The sequence below is a fragment of the Arachis hypogaea genome, chromosome 20 (genome assembly GCF_003086295.3).
Source record: "Arachis hypogaea cultivar Tifrunner chromosome 20, arahy.Tifrunner.gnm2.J5K5, whole genome shotgun sequence".
In the NCBI taxonomy this organism is placed as follows: domain Eukaryota; kingdom Viridiplantae; phylum Streptophyta; class Magnoliopsida; order Fabales; family Fabaceae; genus Arachis; species Arachis hypogaea.
The window spans coordinates 61,554,314-61,580,560 of NC_092055.1; the positions used below are offsets into that span (position 1 = coordinate 61,554,314).

General features: G+C 40.7%; 1 non-coding gene across 1 annotated transcript; it reads right to left on the reverse strand.

The window, feature by feature from the left end:
* Nucleotides 1-22,622: 22,622 nt before the first annotated feature.
* Nucleotides 22,623-22,730, reverse strand: LOC112788581 (small nucleolar RNA R71). The gene has a single exon (XR_003195941.1). It is a non-coding gene; the product is annotated as a small nucleolar RNA R71 (small nucleolar RNA).
* Nucleotides 22,731-26,247: the final 3,517 nt, after the last annotated feature.

Below are 26,247 nucleotides of genomic sequence, written 5' to 3' on the forward strand. Positions count from 1 at the left end.
GGTCCCAAACTAGGCGCAGAAAGCCTTCAAGTAAGTTAAAGCAAGTTACACGGTCCCAAAAGTGTTGATTGCCAGAATGAATTCTGGGGTCCCAAATCTTGCTTTTGCACCCGTCTTCAAGATGATTATCATGATTCCATCCGGGTGATTCAGCTTTAGAATTCTCACTGAAGCATCCAAACAACTTCCTAGACCTATTCAATTGAGCTCTACACCAACCTTTGCATTTAAACTTAAAGCTTCCAACCATAATGAACCTTGCAGGACAATTCTTACCACTAGCCATCTTCCTCTTACTCTTAATGCCACAAAGAGCTCTAAGTTGACCATCCGTCTCCAGTAGCCCATATTCAAGTGGGATTAGAAAGCTAAGGGATATGAATTTTACCCACTTGAATGTTGTGAAGGATGATGGCAACTTAGGGGGAGGTGTTTTTAATGAAATTGGAAGCTCCACTCCCTTGTGCTCTTCTCTGATAATTACCACCTCTTTGCAAGCTTCTTCAATTTCAACCTCTTCCTCTTGGTAGCTTTCTTCCAATTCAATCACCTCTTCATTGCTTTCCAAGGGCATGGGAGGTTGTGCTTCTTCTTCTTGAATCTCCATCTCTTGATCAACCTCTTCCAAGTCTTTAACTGTGATATGCCTTGGAGGTTGTACACCCTCCTCAACATCAAATGCAACTGTCTTGAAAGGAGATTCTATGTCTTGACTTTCCCATGGAGGTTCAGCATCTCCTAAGTCTACAACCACTTCTTCCTCTGCAACTATTATGGCTTCCTCCACTTGTTCCAATACAAAGCCATGTTCCTCATTGTCCGCCGAAGTTTCTAGTGTTTCCTTCATGCTTTGCTCTTCTTTTGCTTCTCCACATGTAGCCATGGGAGTTCTTTGATTGCTTAGATATTGGGAAGCTATTATATTTACTAACTCGCCGAAGGTGGCCGCGAAATTTTGCACACTCTTATTCATCCTTTCTTGCCATTGAAGAATAACACGAAGTCTGTCATCCATTGGAGGTTGGGGTGGATATGAGGATTCATTGGTTAGGAGAGAGGGTTCATAATAGGAAGGTGGTTCATGAGAGTAGTTGTGTTGAAAAGGTGGTGGTTCTGTGTATGATTCATTGGTTAGGAGAGAGGGTTCATAATAGGAAGGTGGTTCATGAGAGTAGTTGTGTTGAAAAGGTGGTGGTTCTGTGTATGGTTCATTTGGCTCATAAGGTGGTTGGTATGGTGGATACGGGTTAGGGTCATATGGAGGTGAATGGTTGTAGGTGGCTTGTGAGTATGGCGGTTCAAAGCTGAGGGTTTATAGGCATATGGTGGTGGTTGTTGATAGTCCATTGGAGGTGGTTGTTGCCATGAGGGTTGATCAAATCCTTGTGGCTCCTCCCATCTTTGATTGTTCCAACCTTGATGCCTGTTCTCATTGTAATTTCTTCTTCCTGCAACATAATTGTAACCAGACTCATAGCCAAAGGGGTGAGAGTTCATAGTATCAAATAAAAATTAAAAAAATAAAAATAAATTTAAATTAAAAGGTTATTTAAATTTTGAATTTGAAAATTAAATTTTGAAATTTTGAATTTTAAATTTTTGAATTTTGAATTTTTGAAATTTGAAATTTGAAAATTTTTAAATTTGAATTTTGAAAATTTTTAAATTTGAATTTTGAAATTTGATTTTTTTGAAATAAGATAAGATAAAATAAAAATTTTAAAATAAAAACCAATAACCTCTTAACTTAAGAAAAAGCAAAAATAAAAATAAAAACAAATAAACAAGCAAAAATAAAATATTTATAATAACCAATAATAAGGCACACGTTTGCAATTCCCCGATAACGGCGCCATTTTGACGTTAGGATTTTTTCCAGTAAAGAATTTCATAAAAATAGTCGCGTTGTAGATATAGTCTCAAAACTGATAGAAATCCCTTCGTACAAATGTTTTGGTTGTCACAAGTAACAAATCCCTTTAAAATTGATAACCGAGTATTTAAATCTCGGGTCGTCTTCTCAAGGAATTGCAGGGAAGTATGTTCTTATTATTGGTTATGAAGATTGTAAATTAGGGGTTTTGGAAGTAAGGAGGGAATATGTTATATGACAAGTAAAATAAAATAATAATAATAAAATCTCTTGGCAAGGTATAAGAAATTGGAAGTCCAGACTTAGTTATCCTTATCAATAATAATGAAAGTTGAATCTTAATTCCACTTAGTTGACCTTTACTAAAGCAAAGGAAAGTCAAGGGACAAATTGGTTTGATCTTTGAATCCTATTTATTTCCTAAGAAAAGATTGGGATTATTGAAGTTCAACTCAATTGGCAAGATAACAATTATCAATTATGCTGTTGAATTGGATAACTCCTGAGTTACTGATTTCTTAACCAAAACCAAAATGGGAAAAGTAAATCTACTGGAATAAAAATGCCTTCAGATGGGAAGCAACAATAACATAAATTAAAGGGAGCAATCATAAGTCTGAAATACCTCAAAATATATTAAATAGAAAATTAATCTAAACATAAAGAGTCATAAACAAAATTGAGAAAATAAATAAAAAGAACATTGAACCTCGGATTGAGAGTCACTCCTAAAACTAAGAGAAGTCCTAAATCCTAATCCTAAGAGAGAGGAGAGAACCTCTCTCTCTAAAAACTATGTCTACTCCTAAAATTGTGAATATGAAAGCTTGATTATGAATGGATGCATTCCTCCACTTTATAGCCTCTAATCTGCCGAGAACTGGGCCGAGAACTGGGTCAGAAACAGCCCAGAATTCGCTGGTTGCGAATTCAAACACGCTGAATTTCCGTCACTACGATGTGGCCGCATGGAGCACGCGATTGGGTCACCTAGCGTCAGGGCAACTATGGCCTATTATATATCAAATTGAAGCTCCGGACGTTAGCTTTCCAACGCAACTGGAACCGCGTCGTTTGGACCTCTGTAGCTAAAGTTATAGCCGTTTGAGTGCAAAGAGGTCAGGCTGGACAGCTTAGCAGTTTCTCCAACTTCTTGTATTCCCTCCACTTTTGCATGCTTCCTTTCCATCCTCTAAGCCATTTCTGCCTTGTAATCTCTGAAAACACTTAACACACATGTCAAGGCATCTAATGGTAATAAGAGAGGATTAAACACAGGGAACTTAAGGCCAAAGAAGCATGTTTTCAATCAAAGCACATAATTAGGAAGGAAAATGTAAAACCATGCAAATCATATGAATAAGTGGGTGAAAAGCTGATAAAAACCACTCAATTGAGCACAAGATAAACCATAAAATAGTGGTTTATCACCTTTCTAAATTAAGAAGACAGATCTTAGCCGGTTGAGAACTGTACATGCAACGTATTCCGTATTTTGATTTCTTAACTGGTCAATTTCCGCCACCATCACTGGTATAGGAAGCTTGATGATGCTCTCTGGGCATACTGGACAGCTTACAAGACTCCTATTGGCATGTCCCCTTATCAGTTCGTCTATGGTAAAGCCTGTCACTTGCCAGTGTGATGCGTGAGCATCTTTCCTATCTTTTCCAGGTGAATTTGCATTTGAATTGTTAAGTTTAATCAAGATTTAATCTATTTTAGCCACTATGAATGCTACTTTGAGTTGTGTGCAATTTTGTTTATTTCAGGTGGCGTATTGGACGAATTTGATAGAGTTGGAACCAAGAAAGAATGAAGAATATAGCGCTGCCACTTCCATGCCAAACTTCAAATTATTCAAGTTTGGCGCCACAACAAGAAGTTCCAAGAAAGTAAGGCTGCCACCTCCATGCCAAACTTGAGGAAGCTCAAGTTTGGCGACACCAAGACTTCACCAAAGGGTTGCATTCGTCCTCCTCCACGCCAAACTTGAGTAAGATCAATTTGGCACCAGCACAAAGACACCAAAGGAAGGTTGCACACGTCACTCCACGCCAAACTTGGATTACTCCAAGATTGGTGCCAACCCAAGGACCTCCCAAGGAATGCTCTGTTCACTCCACGCCAAACTTGGATCCACTCAAGTTTGGCGCCACACCTAGCTACAAGGGTGGTCCCCCTTTCATCCAAAGGCCTGCACGGATCAATTATTAAGTTTTGATTTAAACTTTTATTATTCTTATAATTAGGAAAAGATATTATTTAGTTTTAGAAAATATATTTTACATTAATTAGGATTGGATATAAAAGGGAAAAGAATCATCCCTTTTGGCTCCTCTTCTCTTCTCTTCTACCTCATTCCGCAATTTACAGTTTAAATAAATCCTAGTTTTCTTTGGGTATTGCATTGAGTTTTTGGTGTTTTTGACCCCTTTGGCTCGTTTAGCCACTAAATTCATGATAATTAGGCATTCTTCATGTCTCTCAAAAAAAAAGAGGGGGGGGGGCGCGTGCGGGCACTATGCGCGTACGTGCCCGTAGGCATTTGCAGCTCTTGGGTCATTTTCCAGAGAGTTGTGCTAATTCTGAGCTAATTCTGAGCCCCAGGCATAACACGACTCACGCGTGCATGCACCTGGCACATACGTGCCCATGGCCCCTTCCGCGCAAAGCGCGCGTACGCGCACTAGCCGCGTCCGCGCCAATGTCGCCAAGTGCAATCCTGAGCCATTTTTCCTGAGAGTTGTGCCCAAACTGGGCTAATATCATGCCAATGACCTAACTCCGCTCGCGCGTATGCGCTACTGGTGTGCACGCGCATTCTAGACAAAATGCATATCGATGCGCCAGCGCACCGTGCGCGTCCGCGTCGATCGTGATAATTCATTTTCTGGTACTTCTTCCAGAGAGTTGAGCCAAAGTTGTACCCAACTTGTGCTGAGGGCACAACCCAGATGCACGCGCAAGTGCACCTGGCACTCGCCCCACTTCGCACGAACGCACACTGTGCGCATCCACGCCCCTGCTGATTTTTGCCCATGCACGCGCACGCGTGCATGGCGCGCGCGTGCCAATTTCGTGAACCAATTGCATTAGAGCGTGCTTTTTCTTTTCAATTCCTCTCCCCTCTTCTTACCTTTATTTCTCTTTACACTTCTTCGTCCCTTCTACTTCTCCTACCACTTCTACCACCTCTTTTCCGCCACCACCGGCGGCAACTACCACCTCCGGCGGTCCCACACCTCCCTTTCCCATCTCCTTTCTCATACCCTCATTCCCTTCTCTCTCCCTTACATACCCCATTTCTCTTATCCTTCTCAAGGTAGCCCTCATCTCTTTTCCTGTTTATTTCTCTCTTCCCCTTCTTCCTTTCGTTAGTTACATTCCCTTACTCTTCCTCTTCGTTAATTTTCATTCATGTTTCCTTTGTTTGTTAGATTTTCTTTCTTTTTCATTTTCTTATGGGTGTTAAAAGTGGGGATTCCTCTTGCATTAATGAGTTGTATTGTCTTACTTGCTTTCTCTTGCAATGTGTAGTATGCTAGGATGATTGATGATGCTTTATGGAATGTTGCATTGTCACCCTTCTCTCAATTTTGTCATAAAAAGGGATGCACACCAAGTGTTTGATGGAAGACCCACATGACTTTTTGGGTTACATTTGACTTAATGTCTTCTATTTTGGTGTTCTTTCTCATTCACATGCTTGTTCATATGTTCATTGAGGCTACTATACTTCTTGTTTCATTTCTACATGCTCAACCCTTGACACTCACCTCTTGTTATTGATGTTAAGAGTGTATGCTTCTGATGCTTCTTGTTTGCATGCATATACCACTCATATATCACATGCTAGTGTTTAGCCATGCTTTTCATTGTTGCCTTAGTTACATGTTGCAGCTATCATGTATCTAAGTCACTTATTCTCTTATGCTTTATCACTTGCATGATTATTAGTTCTTAGTACTTCTTTGAGCTTAATTTTGCCACCTTTCCATCTTTTCTAGGATGGTTATCAAGAAAGACATGGAAAGGCGTCCATGAAGGCACCTCCCCGGTCCACTACTAAAGCACAACAAGCACCTAGAGCCAAGCGCCTCCTCAATAAGACAAGGAGCGTTGCTAACATTGATGTTTTGGAAAAGGACAACCCGACAAGGGACCTGATCAAGTTCCCCAACCGCCATTCTGAACTTGCCTACCCCTTGCTCAAAGTAAAGAACTATCATGCGGAGCCACTTCTAGCCCCTCCGGCTCATGTCATTCCGCTTGTCATGCCCCGCATCGAGCGACGGCAATGAGATTTCCTATTGAGGAAGCCACGTAAAGCAAACTTGTCCTGGATGGTGGAATTTTACACCAATTACCACTCCTTATTCCTTGCATCGATATTTGTGCGTCGAAGGCAAGTTTCCACCACAGAGGAGGCCATTGAAAATGTGCTTAAGACCGGACCGTTAGCGGAAGGGATTGATGCATATGAATAGATTTTGTCGGCACGATGCGAATATGAGTTTGATTGGGATGCCATCCTTAAGGTCATTGCCATACCTAAATCATTCTTGATTCGAGGGAGGATGAGTCCCCGGCCCAAGGGCACCACCGCACGTTTTCTCACTAGAGAGGCTTAGGCATGGGCCCAAATTCTAGTCCATTATGTGCTCCCAAGCACCCATGGCTCGTCTATCACTACCGAGTTAGCCTTGTTGGTTTGGTGTGTCCTCATAGAGAGACCGGTGCATATTCCCCGTCTAATTCACCAAGCTATGGGCCACATCCACGCTAAGGGTTTAGTTGCCGCAGCCGGTGTTCCCCGAGAGACTAAGGATCGGAGGGCCATGATCCCGATAGACGGCGATGTTGTTCCAAACGGGATATATCTATACCCTCCGGCAGACACCGAGGATCCGAACTTAGCTATCCCCATGAGAATTCCCACCACCTCAACCGCACCACCAAAATCATCCATGCAACGCATAGAGGGCCTCCACAAGAAGCTCGATCGTTATGAGCGGTGCAACCAACGTCGATACACTTTTGTCAAGAAGCTTCTAAGTTGTCTAGCACCACCTATGGAAGAACCGGATATTTCCAGGTCCACCGACACCGGCAATGAAGAAAGCGATAATGGAGAAGAGGATGGACACTCGGAAGCCGATCAACCACTACGTCTCACTCAAGGCACGGAGGACCATGCCAACTTCTAAGTGTGGGAGGTCGGTCGACCGACCGGTCTTCATAGGTAACACCCGAATAAATTTTAAATCCCTTTTGTTAATTAGGATAGGTTGCATGATTAGGTTTTTTCATTTTTTGACATCCTTTGCATGGTAGTTATCTCTTAATAAATCCACTTGGTTAGAGTAATGACTTCTTTCCAAGAAAACTTGAATTTTAGGGCAACCCTACCAATATTTTTGAAAAATTTTGATGCTAAGCTTGTTTGAAGAATGTAATTTGGAACATGGATTTTGAGCCAAGAACGCAAGCAAGTGAGTTTTGAGCCTAATTGCGTGGCTACATCTTCTAGCCACTTACTTTCCTTCTTGTGTGCATTGTTCTCTCTATATGATTGTGATCCTTAATTTGTTTGACTCTATATGTCCATTGTTATATGTATGAATGCATGTACATGATTGTGGCCACCAATTTTGAGCCTACGCTTAACCCACTTATTCTTAATTTTAGCACATCACAAGCCAAAAGCGAAAAACTTTGAATGTCCTTATTTGAATCCTTGGATAGCTTAGGCTAGTGCGTGTGTGCCATTCAAGTGTGGGAAAATGGGGGGGGGGGAGCATTGGTTGAGGTAAAAGCATGTTATTCTTCTTGTTAAAAATATTGGGAAGTGGATACATACTCATGTGTTGATTAAATGAATAGACCTTATGCATTGATGTTCTTGTATATAGTTGAAAAAGAAAAGAAAAAAAAGTATATAGAAAAAAAAGAGAAAAACAAAAAGAAGAGAAAAGACAAGAAAAGAAAAAAAAAATATATATATATATAGAAAAAGAAAGAAAAAAGAGAAGCAATAAAAGGGGACAAAATGCCCCAAAGTAAGACCTAAAGACAAATCAATGCATATGTACGACGATCAAAAGTAAATGCATGAGTATGTGAAAGAGTGAGGAATGGGTAGTTAGGTTAGTACATAATTGTATAGGGTGTTATATAAGTTAGGTGGGGAGCTTAAGTTAATCAAAGGATTCAATTTTTAGCCCACTTAGCCAAATATATAACCCTACCTTAACCCTAACCCCATTACAACCTAAGGAAAGACCTCATGATATGTGTATGCATGCATAAAACAATTGTTGATTGTTAGAGGAAGAACAAATTTTGGAAGAGCATGAAGTAGGGGAGGATTGAGTGATCAACCCTATACACCGAGCGAATAGAGTGCAAACACTTCCGTTGAGGGGTTCGAAGCTCAATTCCTTGTTCCCGGCTCTCGCGAGCGTTCTTCATGCAAGCTATGCATATTTTACTTTGATGACTAGAATTGGTAGAGTTCATACATTATCCATCATCTTGCCCTATGTGCGTACACATATGTGTTCTAGGAAGATTGAATTGCTCTTGACCAAATAGATAGTAGCATGCACCCTAGTTGCATTCATGTAGGTAAATTACATCCCATGAGTCTCACTCTCTTGTGATCCTTTGATCTTTTGCTTTCGTTTAGCATGAGGACATGCTATACTTTAAGTGTGGGGAGGTTGATAAACCCCGTTTTTAGGGTTTATCATGTATAGATTTAAGGGGTTTATCAATGATCTTCCACACTTATTCATATAAAACTGCATGATTTTGTGTTCCTTCCCCCACTTTTCCTCATAGATGAAAACATGTTTCTTTTGCATCAAAATTGATATATTGTAATCCTCCTCTATTACCATTCGATGCCTTGATCAGTTTGTTAAGTGGTTTCAGAAGTCATAGGGCAAAAATGGCTGAGAGGAGTGAAGGAAGCATGCATGAATGGAAGGAGCATGGAATAAATCAAAGTGTTGAAACTTGGGCATGTGCGCGCACGCGCACCGTACGTGTACGCGCGGATGTGCACCCCCAGAGCCGGCTAGATGGAGCCGAGACGTGAAGCCGACGAACTTATATGGCTGGACCATAGTTCCTTTGACGCGCGCGTGCACTTCATGCCTACGCGTAGTTTGCGAAAAGGACCCAGGTGCACGTACGCGCCAATCAGCGCACGTGATTTTTTAAGAGGAAAACGTGACCAGCGATTTCAAGGAGTCCCAGGCCCTATTTTAGAGCAGAATTTTGGAGGGAAAAGCTTAAGAAGACCAAGGATTAGGAGGGTTAGGACAATTAGTCATAATTCTAGATATTTTGGTAGGTAGTTACATTTTGTTTTTAGAGAGAGAAACTCCAACTTCTCTCTAGGATTTCACTTCCTCCACTGCAATTCTCCTTTGATTTTTTGGTGAGATCCATTGCTAAGTCACTTTTACTTTGATACAAGTTGTAGATCTACTCTTCTTCTACTCTCAATTAGGGTTCTTTTGATTCTATCTCTTGGACCTAGATTTGTGACTTTATTACTTTGAATTTTGATTAATGAATTGAGGAATTTCATTCAATTGCTTGATTGTTGATGATTGCTTAGATTAGATAGCTTTAATTCATTTTTTTTTTCTCAATTACACCATGTCTTCTATGATTGCCTACCAATTGTTTGTGATAATGACAAACCTAGCTATGGAGTAGATCTCTCTTACTTGGCTTAGGGTTTGAGTTATTGGAGACACTTGAGTAGTGGATATCAATTGTTGATTAGGAATTGAGAATTGCTAATTGACTTGGAGTGCACTAAAGCTAGACTTCCCTAGGGTGAGACTAGGACTTGTGACTCAAGTTAGTTACTCTCACTTACTTTCCTCCATTATTAGGGGGTTAACTAAGTGAAGCAATAATCAACTCTTATCACAATTGAAGGAAACTATAATGATGGAACTTCCAATACATCCCCTTAGCCAGGGCTTTTATCTCAATTAATTATTGTTTACTTTTGTTAGTTTGAACTCTTGCACCAACTCACAAAACCACAAAAGACTTCCTAATTAATGATGTGCACTCTAAGGCAATTCCTAGGGAGAATGACCTAGGATCAATACTCTCGGTCATAAATTTTAAAATTGTTTGATGCGATATTTGCGTGTTGGTTAGACTATACTCACGATTGGATTCATTGCTAATTTCTAACTGGCATAAGAATATCACGTTACATCAAAATGGCACTGTTGTCGGGGAACCATTCCATATTCCGGTGTGACTTAATTGACAAAATTGTGGCCGAAGTACATTATGTAAAGCTAGATGAGAAACATATGGTTGAGGAAAATAGTGAAGACCCAAGTGAAGAAGTTCAAGTGACAAGCCAAGAGCAAAAGCTAGAATTGAAGCCACTACCACCCCAATTAAAGTACTCATACCTTGATGAAGCCCACAAGCTCCCGATGATTATAGCAAAGGAACTAAATCCTCAACAAGAAGAGAAATTGCTATGTGTTTTGAGGAAAAACAAAAGGGCAATAGGGTGGAGCTTGGCGGATCTAGTGGGGATAAATCTCCAAGTGTGTGAGAACCGGATCTTTTTAGAAGAGGAAGCGAGACCCGTGAGACAACCTCAAAGACGATTGAATCCTACCATTTTGGAGGTTGTCAAGAAGGAGGTAACCCGATTACTCAAGGCGGACATCATCTACCCCATTTCGGAGAGTGAATGGGTGATTCCCGTTCAAGTTGTGCCAAAGAAGTCCGGGGTAACCACAATCAAAAATGAAAGTGGGGAGCTCATAGCAACACGGGTGCAAAACTCTTGGCGAGTATGCATAGACTACCGAAGGTTGAACTCGGCCACTAGAAAAGATCATTTTCCACTTCCGTTTATCCATCAAATGCTCGATCGATTATCCGGTAAATCCCATTATTGCTTTCTAGATGGCTATTCGGGGTACTTCCAAATACACATTGCTCTAGAAGACCAAGAAAAAATAACTTTTACTTGCCCTTTTGGAACTTATGCCTACAAGCGTATGCCATTCGGCTTATGCAATGCACTGGCAACTTTCCATAGTTGCATGATGAGCATATTTGCGGATTTTCTAGAGCAATGCATGGAGGGAGGTATTCATGGATGATTTCACGGTATATGGTGATTCTTTTGATCATTGCTTGGATAACCTTGAAAAAGTTTTGAAAAGATGTACTAAAGCTAACCTTGTCTTGAATTTTGAGAAGTGCCATTTCATGGTTAGACAAGGCATTGTTTTAGGGCATATTGTTTCCAAAGATGGTATTTCTGTAGATCCAGCAAAAATTAATGTTATATCTAGCTTGCCTTACCCCTCTTCCGAGAGGGAAGTCCGTTCTTTCCTTGGACAAGCAGGATTTTATCAAAGATTCATAAGGGACTTTACTAAGGTAGCATTGCCTCTATCAAGATTGTTGCAAAAGGACATTGAGTTTGATCTAAGCAAGGAATGTATGGAGGCTTTTGACAAGCTCAAAGTAGCATTGACCCAAGCTCTCATCGTGCGATGGCCGGATTGGAGTCGGCCATTCGAAATAATGTGTGATGCTTCAAATTTTGCCGTGGGAGCCGCGTTAGTACAACGCGAGGGTAAGAATCCATATGTCATAGCCTTTGCATCAAAAACACTAGATGGAGCCCAATCCAACTACACTACCACCGAAAAGAACTATTGGCCATAGTTTTTGCCTTGGACAAGTTTCGAGCATATCTACTTGGTTCCAAGGTGGTAGTGTACTCGGATCATGCGGTGTTAAAGTATTTGTTGGCTAAGAAGAAATCCAAGCCGAGATTGATTAGATGGGTTTTATTGTTGCAAGAATTTGACTTGGAAATTAAGGATATGAGTGGTACGTAAAACCTAGTGGTGGACCACTTAAGTCGCCTTGAACACACCAAAGGCGATACCACTCCTATTAATGATTCTTTTCCCTTTGAGGGCTTGCATGCAATCTCGGAAACCATTCCTTGGTATGCATCAATTGCCAATTACCTGGTATCTCGCTCCTTCCCTCCTAATCTCTCCAAACATCAAAGGGATAAGTTAAAAAGCAAATCCAAATACTATGTGTGGGATGACCCATACCTTTGGAGATGTGGAGCGGATCAAGTAATTCAGAGGTGCATTCCACAAATCGAATTCCACTCAATGTTGGAAGCTTGCCACTCCTCCTAAGGAGGAGGCCATTTTGGACCTCAAAGGACGGCAAGAAAAATCCTAGATTGTGGATTTTGGTGGCCAACTCTTTTCAAGGACTCTTCTCATTTTTGTAAATCTTATTCTCAATGCATTAGATTTGGTAATATATCCAAGAAGGAAGAAATCCCCCAACAAACCAAGCTATTTTGTGAGATTTTTGATGTGTGGGGAATCGACTTCATGGGGCCATTCCCAAATTCTAATGGTTTTCTCTACATTCTACATGTCATTGATTATGTGTCCAAATGGGTGCAAGCGATACCCACCCGGACGGATGATGTTAATGTGGTCCTTTCCTTTGTGAGAAATAACATCATTTGTAGATTTGGGTCGCCACGAGCAATTGTGAGCGACCAAGGCTCACATTTTTGCAATAAGAGAATGGAAGGGCTAATGAAGAAATATGGCATCATACATAAAGTAGCCACGGCCTACCACCCGCAAAGCTTGCCACTTACCGGTGAAAATAGAGCACAAGGCATATTGGGCCATCAAGGAGTGCAATCCAAGTTTGGGTGGAGCCGGAGTTGAGAGGAAGCTACAACTATCGGAGTTGGAATGTTTGAGGCTTGAAGCTTATGAGAATTCTAGACTTTACAAGGAGAAAATGAAAGCCGTGCATGACAAGAACATAATGGGTAAAGAATTTAGAGCCGGTGATCTAGTCCTCCTTTACAATTCTAGATTGAGATTGTTGCCCGAAAAATTAAGGACAAAATGGGAAGGCCCATATCAGGTAGAGAAAGTGGAACCCTATGGGTTTACCATTTGCGCCATCCCTCAAGTCCGGATATCTTCAAGGTCAATGGGCACCGCCTCAAGTTGTATCATGGTGAGCAAGTAAAAAGCAACAAGGAGATTGAGGTATTCCTTTTGGAAGATGCACCTCTTGGCAAAGAACAATGAGCTAGTGAAGGTTCAACTTAAGGACATTAAACAAAAGTGCTAGGTGGGAGACACCCCACCATGGTGAAAGCTATCCTTTTTACCCTTTTGTATATAGTTCTTGAACTCTTCATTGTTTTGTGATTGCTTAGCTATAGTTTTGCTTGATTAGATTTGATTGTGAATACCTTAGATAACTTGTTCAAGAAGATTTGCATTGATTTTTCAATGGATAGATAGATTGTATGGTAGAAGAACACCCCATCTTAGGGTATTGCATTGAGTTTTGGGTGTTTTTGACGCCTTTGGCTTGTTTAGCCACTAAATTCATGATAATTAGGCATTCTTCATGTCTCTCAAAAAAAAAAAAAGGGGGGGGGGGGGGGGAGGCGCGCGCGTGCGCACTATGCGCGTACGCGCCCATAGGCATTCGCAGCTCTTGGGTCATTTTCCAGAGAGTTGTGCCAATTCTGAGCTAATTCTGAGCCGTAGGCATAACACGACTCACGCGTGTGCGCACTTGGCGTGTACGTGCCCATGGCCCCTTTCGCGCAAAGCGCGCGTATGCGCACCAGCCGCGTCCGCGCCGATGTCGCCAAGTGTATTTTTCCTGGGCTAATATCATACCAATGGCCTAACTCCACTCGCGCGTACGCGCACCTGGCGTGACGCGCATTCCAAACAAAATGCATATCGATGTGCCAGCGCACTGTGCGCGTCCACGTCGATCGTGATAATTCATTTTCTGGAACTTCTTCCCGAGAGTTGAGCCAAAGTTGTGCCCAACTTGTGCTGAGGGCACAACCCAGATACACGCGCAAGCGCACCTGGTGCTAGCGCGCACTCCTGCACTTCACCACTTCGCGCGAATACGCACTGTGTGCGTCCGCGCCCCTGCTGATTTTTGCCCATCCACGTGCACGTGTGCATGGCGCGCGCGCGCCAATTTTGCAAACCAATTGCATTAGAGCGCGCTTTTTCTTTTCAATTCCTCTCCCCTCTTGTTACCTTCATTTCTCTTTACACTTCTTCTTCCCTGCTACCCTTCCTACCACTTCTACCACCTCTTTTCCGCCACCACCGGTGGCAACCACCACTTCCAGCGGTTGGTGCATGAAATTGTAATCTCAACGGCACCAAAAACTTGGTACGTACTTTCATAATCTCAATTCTTTTTTACAACTCTACTTAACTAACTAGTAAGTGCACTGAGTCGTCCAAGTAATAAACCTTACGTGAGTAAGGGTCGATTCCACGGAGATTGTCGGCTTGAAGCAAGCTGTGGTCATCTTGTAAATCTCAGTCAGGCAGATTCAAATGGTTATAAGGTTTTGATAATTAAAATATAAAAAAAAATATAAAATAAGATAGAAATACTTATGTAATTCATTGGTGAGAATTTCAAATAAGCATATGGAGATGCTTTTCTCCTTCTGAATCTCTACTTTCCTACTGCCTTCATTCAATCATTCATACTCCTTTCCATGGCAAGCTGTATGTTGGGGAATCACCGTTGTCAATGGCTACCGTCCGTCCTCTTAGTGAAAATGGTCCAAATGCGCTGTCACTGCACGGCTAATCATCTATCGGTTCTCACTCATGTTGGAATAGGATCCATTGATCCTTTTGCGTCTGTCACTACGCCCAACACTCGCGAGTTTGAAGCTCGTCACAGTCATCCTATCCCAGATCCTACTCAAAATACCACAGACAAGGTTTAGACTTTCCGGATCTCAAGAATGCTACCAATTGATTATAGCTTATACCACGAAGACTCTGATCTTTTGGAATGGAGGCTAAGAGATACACATTCAAGCTTGTTTTTATGTAGAACGAAAGTGTTTGTTAGGCACGCATTCATAAGTGAGAATGGTGATGAGTGTCACATAATCATCACATTCATCATGTTCTTGGGTGCGAATGAATATCTTAGAATAAGAATAAGCTTGATTTGAATAGAAAAACAATAGTACTTTGCATTAATTCATGAGGAACAGCAGAGCTCCATACCTTAATCTATGGGGTGTAGAAACTCCACCGTTGAAAATACATAAGTGATGAAGGTCCAGGCATGGCCGTGAGGGCAGCTCCCTAGACGTGTACAATATGATCTATGATAGCATAAAACTGATCAAGGATGGTCTAAGGACTAAACGTCCAAAGATGTAAAATAAGTCTCTAAAAGTAGTTTTTATACTAAACTAGTAGCTAGGGTTACAGAAAATAAGTAACTAAGTGCAGATAGTGCAGAAATCCACTTCCAGGGCCCACTTGGTGTGTGCTTGGGCTGAGCATTGAAGCTTTCACGTGTAGAGACTCTTCTTGGAGTTAAACGCCAGCTTTGGTGCCAATTTGGGCGTTTAACTCCAGCTTGTAACTCAGTTCTGGCGTTTAACGCCAGAATAGGGCAGGAAGTTGGCGTTTAAATGCCAGTTTACGTCGTCAAAACTTAGGAAAAGTATGAACTATTATATATTGCTGGAAAGCCCAGGATGTCTACTTTCCAATGCAATTAAGAGCGCGCCAATTGGGCTTCTGGAGATCTAGAAAATCCACTTCGAGTGCAGGAAGGTCAAAATCCAACAGCATCTGCAGTCCTTTTTTGGCCTCTGAATCAGATTTTTGCTCAGGTCCCTCAATTTCAGCCAGAAAATACCTAAAATCACAGAAAAACACACAAACTCATAGTAAAGTCCAGAAATGTGAATTTTGCTTGAAAACTAATAAAAATATACTAGAAAGTAGCTAGATCCTACTAAAAACTACCTAAAAACAATGCCAAAAAGCGTATAAATTATCCGCTCATCAGCGGTCCCACACCTTCTCTTCCCATCTCCTTTCTCATACCCTCATTTCCTTCTCTCTCCCTTACATACCCCATTTCTCTTCTACTTCTCAAGGTAGCCCTCATCTCTTTTCTTGTTTAGTTCTCTCTTCCCCTTCTTCCTTTCATTAGTTACATTCCCTTACTCTTCCTCTTTGTTAATTTTCATTCATGTTTCCTTTGTTTGTTAGATTTTCTTTCTTTTTCATTTTCTTATGGGTGTTAAAAGTGGGGATTCCTCTTGCATTGATGAGTTGGATTGTCTTACTTGCTTTCTCTTGCAATGTGTGGTATGCGAGGATGATTGATGATGCTTTATGGAATGTTGCATTGTCACCCTTCTCTCATTTTTGTCATAAAAAGGGATGCACACCAAGTGTTTGATGGAAGACCCACATGACCTTTTGAGTTACATTTGACTTAATGTCTTATATTTTGGTGTTCTTTCTCATTCACTTGCTTGTTCATATGTGCATTGAGCCTACTACACTTCTTGTTTCATTTCTACATGCTCATCCCTTGACACTCACCTCTTGTTATTGATGTTAAGAGTGTATGCTTTTGATGCTTCTTGTTTGAATGCATATACCACTCATACATCACATGCTAGTGTTTAGCCAGGATTTTCATTGTTGCCATAGTTACATGTTGCAGCTATCATGTATCTAAGTTACTTATTCTCTTATGCTTTATCAATTTCATGATTATTAGTTCTTAGTACTTCTTTGAGCTTAATTTTGCCACCTTTCCCTCTTTTCTAGGATGGTTATCAAGAAAGACAATGGAAAGGCGTCCAAGAAGGCACCTCCCCGATCCACTACTAAAGCACAACAAGCACCTAGAGCCAAGCCCCTCCTCAATAAGACAAGGAGCGTTGCTAACATTGATGTTTTGGAAAAGGACAACCTGGCAAGGGACCCGACCAAGTTCCCTAACCACTATTGCGAACTTGCCTACCCCTTCCTCGAAGTAAGGAATTATCATGCAGAGCCACTTCTAGCCCCTCCGCCTCATGTCATTCCGCTTGTCATGCCCCTTATCGAGCGGCGGCAATGGGAGTTCCTATTGAGGAAGCCACGTGAAGCAAACTTGTCCTGGGTGGTGGAATTTTACACTAATTACCACTCCTCATCCCTTGCATCGGTATTTGTGCGTCGAAGGCAAGTTCCCGTCATAGAGGAGGCCATTCAAAATGTGCTTATGATAGGACCGTTAGCGGAAGGGATTGATGCATATCAAGAGATTTTATCGGCACGATGCGAATATGAGTTTGATTGGGATGCCGTCCTCAAGGTCATTGCCATACCTGAATCATTCTGGATTCGAGGGAGGATGAGGCATCGGGCCAAGGGCATCACCGCATATTTTCTCACTAGAGAGGCTCAGGTATGGGCCCAAATTCTAGCCCATTATGTGCTCCCAAGCACCCATGACTCATCTATCACTGCCGAGTTAGCCTTGTTGGTTTGGTGTGTCCTTACAGAGAGACCGATGGATATTCCTCGTCTCATTCGCCAAGCTATGGGCCGCATCTACGCTAAGGGGAACCTACCCTTTCCCGCTTTAGTGACCGACTTAGTTGCCATAGCCGGTGTTCCCCGAGAGACTAAGGATTGGAGGGCCATGATCCCGATAGACGGCGATGTTGTTCTAAACGGGAGATATCTTTACCCTCCGGCGGACACGGAGGATCCGAACCTAGCCATCCCCATGAACATTCCCACCACCTCAACCGCACCACCAAAATCATCCATGCAACGCATAGAGGACCTCCACAAGAAGCTCGATCGTTATGAGCGGGGCGACCAACGCTGATACACTTTTGTCAAGAAGCTTCTAAGTTGCCTAGCACCACCTATGGAAGAACCAGATATTTCCACGTTCACTGGCACCGACAATGAAGAAAGCGATAATGGAGAAGAGGATGGACACTCGGAGCCTATCGACCACTACGTCTCACTCAAGGCACGGAGGACCGTGCCAACTTCTAAGTGTGGGGAGGTCGGTCGGCCGACCGGTCTTCATAGGTAACACCCGAATAAATTTTAAATCCCTTTTGTTAATTAGGATAGGTTGCATGATTAGGTTTTTTCATTTTTTGACATCCTTTGCATGGTAGTTATCTCTTAATAAATCCACTTGGTTAGAGTAATGACTTCCTTCTTAGAAAACTTGAATTTTAGGGCAACCCTACCAATATTTTTGAAAAATTTTGATGCTAAGCTTGTTTGAAGAATGTAATTTGGAACATGGATTTTGAGCCAAGAACGCAAGCAAGTGAGTTTTGAGCCTAATTGTGTGGCTACATCTTCTAGCCACTTACTTTCCTTCTTGTGTGCGTTGTTCTCTCTCTATGATTGTGGTCCTTAATTTGTTTGACTCTATATGTCCATTGTTATATGTATGAATGCATGTACATGATTGAGGCCATCAATTCACTCAGCTACTTACCCAAATGACCTTACCTTATAACAACCTTTACAACCAATTTTGAGCCTACGCTTAACCCACTTATTCTTAATTTTAGCACATCACAAGCCAAAAGTGGAAAACCTTGAATGTCCCTATTTGAATCCTTGGATAGCTTAGGCTAGTGCGTGTGTGTCGTTAAAGTGTGGGAAAATAGGGGAGCATCGGTTGAGGTAAAAGCATGTTATTGTTCTTGTTAAAAATATTGGGAAGTGGATACATACTTGATGAACGGATAATTTATACGCTTTTTGGCATTGTTTTTAGTATGTTTTTAGTAGAATCTAGTTACTTTTAGGGATGTTTTCATTAGTTTTTATGTTAAATTCACATTTCTGGACTTCACTATGAGTTTGTGTGTTTTTCTGTGATTTCAGGTATTTTCTGGCTGAAATTGAGGAACTTGAGCAAAAATCAGATTCAGAGGTTGAAGAAGGACTGCTGATGCTGTTGGATTCTGACCTCCCTGCACTCAAAGTGGATTTTCTGGAGCTATAGAAATCAAAATGGCACGCTTCGAATTGCGTTGGAAAGTAGACATCCAGGGCTTTCCAGCAATGTATAATAGTTTATACTTTGACCAAGTTTAGACGATGTAAAAGGGCGTTGAACGCTAGTTCTACGCTGCTGTCTGGAGTTAAACGCCAGAAACACGTCACAAACCAGAGTTGAACGCCAGAAATACGTTACAACCTGGCGTTCAACTCCAGAAAGAGCCTCTACACGTGTAACATTCAAGCTCAGCCCAAGCACACACCAAGTGGTCCCCGGAAGTGGATTTATACATCAATTACTTACTTCTGTAAACCCTAGTAACTAGTTTAGTATAAATAGGACTTTTTACTATTGTATTTGACATCTTTGATCAGTTTTATGCTATCTTAGACTTTCATGGGGGCTGGCCATTCGGCCATGCCTGGACCATTATCACTTATGTATTTTCATACGGTAGAGTTTCTGCACTCCATAGATTAAGGTGTGGAGCTCCGCTGTTCCTCAAAGATTAATGCAAAGTACTACTGTTTTTCTATTCAATTCAACTTATTCCGATTCTAAGATATTCATTCGCACTTCAACCTGAATGTGATGAACGTGAAAATCATCATCATTCCCTATGAACGCGTGCCTGACAACCACTTCCGTTCTACCTTAGATTGAATGAGTATCTCTTGGATCTCTTAATCAGAATCTTCGTGGTATAAGCTAGATTGATGGCGGCATTCATGAGAGTCCGGAAAGTCTAAACCTTGTCTGTGGGATTCCGAGTAGGACTCTGGGATTGAATGACTGTGAGAAACTTCAAACTCGCGAGTGCTGGGCGTAGTGACAGACGCAAATGGATGGTGAATCCTATTCCAGTATGATCGAGAACCTCAGATGATTAGCCGTGCTGTGACAGAGCATTTGGACCATTTTCACAAGAGGATGGGATGCAGCCATTGACAAGGGTGATGCCTCCAGACGATTAGCCATGCAGTGACAGCGCATCGGACCATTTTCCAGAGAGGATAAAAAGTAGCCATTGACAATGGTGATGTCCTTACATAAAGCCAGCCATGGAAAGGAGTAAGACTGATTGGATGAAGACAGCAGGAAAGCAGAGGTTCAGAGGAACGAAAGCATCTCTATACACTTATCTGAAATTCTCACCAATGATATACATAAGTGTTTCTATCTTTATTTTCTGTCTATTTATTATTTAATTTCGAAAACTCCATAATCAAGTATTATCCGCCTGACTGAGATTTACAAGATGACCATAGCTTGCTTCATACCGACAATCTTCGTGGGATCGACCCTTACTCACGTAAGGTTTATTACTTGGACGACCCAGTGCACTTGCTGGTTAGTTGTATCGAAGTTGTGAATGAAAAATGATTTATTAAGACGTGCGTACAGAGTTTCTGGCGCCGTTGCTTGGGATCACAATTTCGTGCACAAAGTTTTTGGTGCCGTTGCCGGAGATTGTTCGAGTTTGGACAACTGACGGTTCATCTTGTTGCTCAGATTAGGCAATTTTCTTTTTGTTCTCTTTTCAAAAATTTTTCAAGAATCTTTCAAAATTTCTCATCTGTTTTCGAAAATTATTTCAGAATTTTTAAGAATGAATTCTAGTGTTTCATGAAGCATGTTGAAGCATGGTTGGCTATAAAGCCATGTCTAAATTCTTTTGGATTGAGGTTTTGGCCTAAAATTGAATGAATTACTCGCATATTCATGCTAAAGCTTGACTGGCTATTAAGCCATGTCTAACCCTCAGATTGGAGCTTTAGACTAAGATTGCAAGATTCCTGGAATTCATATTAAAAATTTTGGAATCCTTATTTTTTCTTTTTCAAATTAATTTTCGAAAAAACCCAAAAAAAAAAAAATAGAAAATCATAAAAAAATCAAAAATATTTCATGTTTTTTGTTTGAGTCTTGAGTCAAGTTGAAAGTTCGGTGTCAATTGCATATTCATCTTGCATTTTTCGAAAAATTCATGCATTCATAGTGTTCTTCATGATCTTCAAGTTGTTCTTGGTAAGTCTTCTTGTTTGATCTTGATGTTTTCATGTTTTGTGTCTTTTCTTATTTTTCATATGCATTCTTGCATTCATAGTGTCTATACATGAAAGATTTCTAAGTTTGGTGTCTTGCATATTTTCTTTGCATTAAAAAAATTTTCAAAAATATGTTCTTGATGTTCATCATGATTTTCAAAGTGTTCTTAGTGTTCATCTTGACATTCATAGCATTCTTGCATGAATTCATTGTTTTAATCTAAAAATCTTCATGCATTGCATCATTTTCATGTTCTTCTCTCTCATCATTAAAAATTCAAAAATAAAAAAAAAATATATATCTTCTCCTTTTTCTTCTCATAAATTCGAAAATTTGAGTTGACTTTTTCAAAATTTTTTAAAATTTAGTTGTTTCTTGTGAGTCAAATCAAATTTTCAATTTAAAAATCTTTTCTTTTTCAAAATCTTTTTCAAAAATCAAATCTTTTTCATTTTTCTTAGTTATTTTCGGAAATTTTAAAAATATTTTTCAAAAATCTTTTTGTTAATTTTATCACATAATTTTCAAAAATAACATCATAAATTAATGTTTTGATTCAAAAATTTCAAGTTTGTTACTTGCTTGTTAAGAAAGATTCAAACTTTAAGTTCTAGAATCATATTTTGTGATTTCTTGTGAATCAAGTCATTAATTGTGATTTTAAAAATCAAATCTTTTTCAAAACTAATTTCAATCATATCTTTTCAAAAATATCTTTCTATCTTATCTCTTTCAAAATCATATCTTTTTCAAAAATTTGATTTTAAATTATCTTTTCTAACTTCTTATCTTCTTATCTTTTCAAAATTGATTTTCAAATTTGTTTCAACTAACTAACTAACTTTTTGTTTGTTTCTTATCTTTTTCAAAACTACCTAACTAACTCCCCCTCTCTCTAATTTTCGAAAATATCTTCCCTCGTTTTCAAAATTTCTTTTTAATTAACTGATTATTTTAATTTTTGATTTTAATTTTCAAAAAATTACTAACCTTTTTCAAAAACTATTTTCGAAAATCACTAACTCTTTTTCAAAAATTATTTTTGAAAATTCTCTCTCTCTCTTATCTCCTTCTATTTATTTATTCATCTACTAACACTTCATCTCACCCAAATTCGAACCCCCTCTTCCATCTGTGTTTGAATTTTTTCTTCTTCTTTTCTTCTACTCATACAGGGACCTCTATACTGTGGTAAAAAGAACCCCTATTATTATTTTTCTGTCCCTCTTTTTCATATGAGCAGGAGCAAGGACAAGAACACTCTTGTTGAAGCGGATCCAGAACCTAAAAGGACTCTGAAGAAGAAACTAAGAGAAGCTAAATTACAACAATCCAGCAAGCACCTTTCAGAAATTTTCGAACAGGAAGAGGAGATGGCAGTCGAAAATAATAATAATGCAAGGAGGATGCTTGGTGACTTTACTGCACCTAATTCCAATTTACATGGAAGAAGCATCTCCATTTCACCATTGGAGCAAACAACTTTGAGCTGAAACCTCAATTAGTTTCTCTGATGCAGCAGAACTGCAAGTTTCATGGACTTCCATCTGAAGATCCCTTTAAGTTCTTAACTGAATTCTTACAGATCTGTGATACTGTTAAGACTAATAGAGTAGATCCTGAAGTCTACAGGCTCATGCTTTTCCCCTTTGTTGTAAGAGACAGAGCTAGAATATGGTTGGACTCTCAACCTAAGGATAGCCTGAACTCTTGGGATAAGCTGGTCAAGGCTTTCTTAGCCAAGTTCTTTCCTCCTCAAAAGTTGAGTAAGCTTAGAGTAGATGTTCAAACCTTCAGACAGAAAGAAGGTGAATCCGTCTATGAAGCTTGGGAGAGATACAAAGAACTGACCAAAAAGTGTCCTTCTGACATGCTTTCAGAATGGACCATCCTGGATATATTCTATGATGGTCTGTCTGAATTAGCTAAGATGTCATTGGATACTTCTGCAAGTGGATCCATTCACCTAAAGAAAACGCCTGCAGAAGTTCAAGAACTCATTGACATGGTTGCTAATAACCAGTTCATGTACACTTCTGAAAGGAATCCTGTGGATAATGGGACGCCTATGAAGAAGGGAGTTCTTGAAATTGATACTCTGAATGCTATATTTGCTCAGAATAAAATATTGACTCAGCAAGTCAATATGATTTCTCAGAGTCTGAATGGAATGCAAGCTGCATCCAACAGTACTCAAGAGGCATCTTCTGGAGAAGAAGCTTATGATCCTGAAAACCTTGCAATAGCGGAGGTGAATTACATGGGTGAACCATATGGAAACACCTATAATCCCTCATGGAGAAATCACCCAAATCTCTCATGGAAGAATCAACAAAAGCCTCAACAAGGCTTTAATAATGGTGGAAGAAATAGGTTTAACAATAGTAAAGCTTTTCCATCATCCACTCAGCAACAGACAGAGAACTCTGAACAAAATACCTCTAATTTAGCAAACTTAGTCTCTGATCTATCTAAGACCACTGTGAGTTTTATGAATGAAACAAGGTCATCCATTAGAAATTTAGAGGCACAAGTGGGCCAGCTGAGTAAAAGGATCACTGAAATCCCTCCTAGTACTCTCCCAAGCAATACAGAAGAGAATTCAAAAGGAGAGTGCAAGGCCATCGAATTAATTACCATGGCCGAACCTGTAAGGGAGGGAGAGGATGTGAATCCCAAGGAGGAAGACCTCCTGGGATGTCCAATGATTAATAAGGAGCTTCCCTCTGAGGAACAAAAGGAATCTGAGACTCATCTAGAGACCATAGAGATTCCATTGAACCTCCTTATGCCATTCATGAGCTCTGATGAGTATTCCTCTTCTGAAGAGAATGAGGATGTTACTGAAGAGTAAGTTACCAAGTACCTTGGTGCAATCATGAAGCTGAGTGCCAAATTATTTGGTGTTGAGACTTGGGAAGATGAACCTCCCTTGTTCACTAATGAACTAAGTGATCTGGATCAACTGACATTGCCTCAGAAGAAACAGGATCCTAGGAAGTTCCTAATACCTTGTACCATTGGCACCATGATCTTTGAAAAGGCTCTGTGTGACCTTGGGTAAGGGATAAACCTCATGCCCCTCTCTGTAATAGAGAAACTGGGAATCTATGGGGTGCAAGCTGCTAAAATCTCATTAGAGATGGTAGACAATTCAAGAAAATAGGCTTATGGACAAGTAGAGGATGTGTTAGTAAAGGTTGAAGGCCTTTACATCTCTGCTGATTTCATAGTCCTGGATACTGGAAAGAATGATGATGAATCCATCATCCTTGGAAGACCCTTCCTAGCCACAGCAAGAGCTGTGATTGATGTTGACAGAGGTGAACTAGTCCTTCAATTGAATGAGGACTCCCTTGTGTTTAAAACTCGAGGTCATCCTTCTGTAAACATGGAGAAGAAGCATAAAAAGCTTCTCTCACTGCAGAGTCAACCAGAGCCCCCACAGTCAAACTTTAAGTTTGGTGTTGGGAGGCCACAACCAAACTCTAAGTTTGGTGTTGAACTCCTATATCCAAACTCTAAGTTTGGTGTTGGGAAGTCTCAACAATGCTCTGAACATCTGTGAGGCTCCATGAGAGCCCACTGTCAAGCTATTGACATTAAAGAAACGCTTGTTGGGGGGCAACCCAATTTTTATTTAATTATATTTTTATTAGTTATATGTCTTTATAGGTACATGATCATGTGGAGTCACAAAATAAATTAAAAAAATTGAGAACGGAATCAAAAATAGCAGAAGAAAAATCACACCCTGGAGGAAGATCTCACTGGCGTTTAAACGCCAGTAAGAAGCATCTGGCTGGTGTTCAACGCCAGAACAGAGCATGGTTCTGGTTCTGAACGCCCAAAATGGGCAGCATTTGGGCGTTTGAACGCCAGAATTGCACCCTGGAGAAGAGCTGGCGCTGAACGCCCAGAACAAGCATGGTTCTGGCGTTCAACGCCAGAAATGGGCAACAAATGGGCGTTCAACGCCCAGAACAAGAACCAATCTGGCGCTGAACGCCCAGAGTTGTGTGCAAGGGCATTTTGCATGCCTAATTTGGTGCAAGGTTGTAAATCCTTGAACACCTCAGGATCTGTGGACCCCACAGGATCCCTACCTACCTCCACTCACTTCTTCTCACCCCTCTTTCACACAATCCCATAAACACTCTTCCCCAAAACTCTTTACCAATCACCTCAATCTCTCTTCCCTATCACCACTTCACCACTCACATCCATCCACTCTTCCCCATAAACCTACCTCATAAACTCCACCTACCTTCAAAATTCAAAATCATTTTCCCACCCAAAACCCACCCTTATGGCCGAACCTAACCCCCCTCCCTTCCCTATATATAGCCCTCCATTCTTCCTCATTTTCACACAACACAACCCTCTCTTCCCCTTCTTGGCCGAAACATATCTCTCTCCCTCTCCTCCATTTCTTCTTCTTCTTCATCTATTCTTTTTTCTCTTGCTCGAGGGTGAGCAATATTCTAAGTTTGGTGTGGTAAAAGCATAAGCTTTTTATTTTTCCATTACCATTGATGGCACCTAAGACCGGAGAATCCTCTAGAAAAGGGAAAGGGAAGACAAAAGCTTCCATTTCCGAGTCATGGGAGATGAAAAGATTCATCTCCAAAGCTCATCAAGACCACTTCTATGATGTTGTGGCAAAGAAAAAGGTGATCCCCGAGGTCCCTTTCAAACTCAAGAGAAATGAGTATCCAGAGATCCGACATGAAATCCAAAGAAAAGGTTGGGAAGTTCTAACAAACCCCATCCAACAAGTCGGCATCCTAATGGTTCAAGAGTTCTATGCCAATGCATGGATCACTAGGAACCATGATCAAAGTAAGAACCCAAACCCAAAGAATTATATTACAATGGTTTGGGGGAAATACTTAGATTTTAGTCCGGAAAATGTGAGGTTGGCGTTTAACTTGCCTATGATGCAAGGAGATGCACGCCCCTACACTAGAAGGGTCAACTTTAATCAAAGGTTGAACCAAGTCCTCATGGACATATGTGTGGAAGGAGCTCAATGGAAGATTGACTCCAAAGGCAAGCCGGTTCAATTAAGAAGACTGGACCTCAAGCCTGTGGCTAGAGGATGGTTGGAGTTCATCCAACGCTCCATCATCCCCATTAGCAACCGATCTGAAGTTACTGTGGATCGGGCCATCATGATTCATAGCATCATGATTGGAGAAGAAGTAGAAGCTCATGAAGTCATCTCCCTTGAACTCTACAAAATAGCCGAAAAGCCCTCTCCTGGGGCAAGGCTAGCTTTTCCTCATCTTATTTGCCATCTATGTTACTCAGCTGGAGCTTTCATAGAAGGAGACATTCCCATTGAGGAAGAGAAGCCCATCACTAAGAAAAGGATGGAGCAAGCAAGAGAG